At 45.1% G+C, this 3,804-nt stretch overlaps 1 pseudogene; it reads left to right on the forward strand.

Moving 5' to 3' along the window:
• Positions 1 to 2,392: 2,392 nt before the first annotated feature.
• Positions 2,393 to 2,515, forward strand: LOC115031027 (small nucleolar RNA SNORA17; annotated as a pseudogene).
• Positions 2,516 to 3,804: the final 1,289 nt, after the last annotated feature.

Below are 3,804 nucleotides of genomic sequence, written 5' to 3' on the forward strand. Positions count from 1 at the left end.
GCTTCAGGCAAGTTTTGGGGATTGGACAAGGAAGTGGGCTCAGGTATTTTGGTCATTCTGACAAGCCCTTGGAAACAGCTGTCATGGGAGTAATCACAGGACTTTGTTTATTGCCTTTCTAGTTCCTTATTGTTCTGCTTGCCCATAATACGTGCATGTAATTAAAATGGCATAAAAGCAGATTGGAAAAAAATTACACCCACCTTCAGTCTCAGAATTCACTGAGGTTATGCTACAATGTTGTCTAATTGTCTTTTTTTTTTCCCTTTAATCCTCACTCTTGCACTAGGGAACCTGTTAACTGACTGAGCATGCTTAGTCAACATCCTCCCCTTAGAAAAGAACAGGGTTGTCAGGGACATCAACTAAACACAGCATAACAAGCTACAGTAAGACCAGGTGCTAAGTTTCCACCTGGCCCAGAAATGTTCCCAATTCCATTCATTTCTCCCAGTATTTTCTCCCTCTTTCCCCTCACCTGATTCTTTGTGTTCACAACCCAACCTGTCCCCAGTCCACCTGTGAAATCTGTTCTATTTAACCTTCCTTGGGAGATGCATGCCCCACCCCTTCAAGCCCTTTTTATCACTTAGCCTTTCTGGGTCTGCGGACTGCACCATCACTCTTTTACTTTATAGCTGATATCCACTTATGAGTGAATACATAACATGCTTGTGTTTCTGAATCTCAGTTACCTCATTCAGAATATTTTTTTTCTAGTTCCATACATTTGCCTGCAAATTTCATGATGTCATTGTTTTTAATTGCTGTGTAATACTCCATTGTGTAAATGTATCACATTTTCTTTATTCATTCTTTAGTTGAGAGAAATCTAGGTTGTTTCCAGTTCCTGGCTACTATGAATCAAGTTTTTAAATTTGTAATTTGAAAATTACATCTCAACTGTAGAATATTGAAGAAGATGTGCTATGTTCTCTGTGCATTCTGTGGTGGTGCATGATTTCATGCATGGCCATTACAGTTCACGGTTAAGTTAATTATTTGAAATTTCTCATACCTAAAAATGGAATCATTTCATATTTTAGTATAACTGAAAAGAACAAAACCCAGTGCTCAGTGTGTCATCAAAATAGCTGAAAAGGAAAAGCTCTTTAATAGTAAATACAGATCAGATCATTGTTTTAAAATACATTTATTTGTGATTTTTTATCATTAAATGTTAATGTATATAATATACTTATTTTGTGACTGAATATATCCAAAGTTGCATAAGAAGTTCTAGGGTTAAAAAAACTTATGAATATAAATTGTTTAAGAAAATCCTAAGGACATGCACGGTATATCTTCACTTATATATGGATATTAGCCATAAAATACAGGACAACCATGCTATAATCCACTGGCCCAAAGAGGGTCACAAAGCAAGGGAGGATGGTTAAATCTTTCTCAGAAAGAAATAAAATAGATATCAGAAGTGAATGGAGGGAGGGAACTGGGTGGAAAGGGAGATGAGGAGGGGAATTGGGCAGGAGGAATGAGCTGTAGGAGGCATGAAAATCAGCAGTGGGGGAGGAGCAATCTCTAGGATGTGACAGAGGTCTGGGATGGGGGAGGCCTCAGGCTGTCTATGGGTGAGACTCTACCTGAGACTCCTAGCAGTGAGGGATATGGATCATCTAGTGTCCATTTCCTATAGCCAGGCAGGACTCTCAGTGTTAGGATAAGGACAGCAACTCACGAAACCTTTGACCCGAAATGTGTCCTGCCTACAAGATGTGCAGGGACAAAGATAGAGCAGAGACAGAGGGAATGGCCAACCAATAACTGCCCAAAATTGAGATCCATTCTATGGGCAAGAGCCAATCCCTGACACTACTAATGATATGCTTGCAGACAGGAGCCTAGCATAACTGTCTTCTGAGAGGTTCCACTCAGCAGCCAATAGAAACAGATGCAGAGGCTCACAGTTAAACATTGGATGGAGCTTGGGTAGTCTTGTGGAAGAGTTGGAGGAGGGATTGAGGGACCTGAAGAGGACGGAACCAACAAGAGACTGAACCATCAACAAAGGAGCAAGCATAGACTGGGCCTAGGACCCTGCACATATGTGTACCAGATTTGCATCTTGGTCTTGGTCACATCCTTAATAACTAAATGCGACCTGTCTCTGAATAGGCTGCTTTCCTATGGATTCTATTCCCCTAACTAGGCTACCTCAGTGGGAGAGGATGAACTTATGTCTGGAAGGAAAGGCAGAATATCCAGAGGGGTCTCCCCCTTCTCAGATGAGAAGTGGGGGGGGGGAATAGAGGGAGTATCTGCATGAAGGAATACTGGGAAGATGGGTGAGTTGATATTAGGATTAAAGTGAATAAATAGGTTTTTAAAAATTAAACCAAACCAAACTAACAAACAAAAGAATCCTTAGACTGTTACCACTAGAGGTGTTGCAGGTATGGCTGCCGTATCACATGTATGTTGGTGGGTGGCAGAGAGGAGAGAGACTATGTCTATGTTCAGTGTTCTAACCTATGAATATTAGTAACCTAATATTCCTTGAAAAAAGCAAACTTGAAATGGCCAACCAGTCTGGCACCAAGGGAGATTTGGACAAATAGCTAGCCTGAGACAAAAAACATTCTGGTGCCAGGCAGGCCCAAAATGGCTCCCAGAATTAGAAGCGAGCTGGAAACTAGAAGAACCCACTCCTGGTACTGAGGGCCCTGAATGGGAGTGAGCCCGTGGCAGGCAAGGGGCCACTCTGGTGAGTAGGTAGCCCCGGATGATCACCAGACCAGCCCCACGGGACCTGGACAGGGATCGAGTCTGAAATGACCACCAGTTGGGCGATCCATATGCGTGGGTGATGTGGGTAGGGCAGACTCGCTCAGGACTATAGTCTATGACCAGGGCATAACACTCTTAAGACCACTCCTGAGATGATCCCAGACACTCAGAGCCTTGGGCGCCACTAAAAGAAGCAAGTAAGTGGTGGAGAAATGGAAGAGAACAAGAAACCGAAGGGTGTGGGAGCAGTGAAGAGAGGCAGAATTGGAGATTCCAAAGTTGTGAGCAACGGTGGTGCCACCTAGGACCATGGTGGGCTCCTGGCCTGTGCTGCCACTAGGGGACACATCTAGATCCCGTGGCCCTGCTATATAGCAAGGGTCTGTTACCACTAAAGGCCACGTAGACACCCCTGGTCTAGGCTGCTGTCTGGGGGCATATTGATGTCTGAGGGATCTACAGAACTGGCCAATCCCTTCACCTGGGCATCATGGGAGAGCTGGCCCTGGAGGCATGAAAACAAGAAAGATGAGTTCACACCTAACCCGCTGCAGTACTTGGGAGACTGGCCCTGCACATTGCAGGCTTGAAGATATGGGTATAGGAGAGCTGGCCATACCACTCATCTCACATATGGTGGCACTGATAAAGGAGAGATGACCTCCTCCCCACTTACCCCTCTCTACCTGCAACAGCCAGGAGACCTGGCCCTGGGATTATAAGAGCAGAGCTGGCCCCGCCTCTCAACAGCTACCCTACTTGGGAGAGCAGGCCCTGCATCTTACCTGGACAGAATAGTACAGAGACCCTAGTGGTAGATGTTGTGGAGAGCCGTGCAGCGAGCAATCGCTATGGAGAGCCGTGCGCGTGCTGTGAGCAATCACCATTATAAGATGGCGCTGGCCTCCGCTGTGACTAACTAGTAAACAAGCCTTGTGCGCAAGTGCGAGAGTGAACTCACTCCTAGTCACTGCCCATTCTCGGGGTGTAATAGTGGTGTGATGGGCGAGCAACAAATCAAGAGCTATCACACCACATCAGGTGCTGAAACGTCAT

Source organism: Mus caroli, unplaced genomic scaffold, assembly GCF_978045245.1.
Source record: "Mus caroli unplaced genomic scaffold, Mus_caroli_1 scaffold_6, whole genome shotgun sequence".
In the NCBI taxonomy this organism is placed as follows: Eukaryota; Metazoa; Chordata; class Mammalia; order Rodentia; family Muridae; genus Mus; species Mus caroli.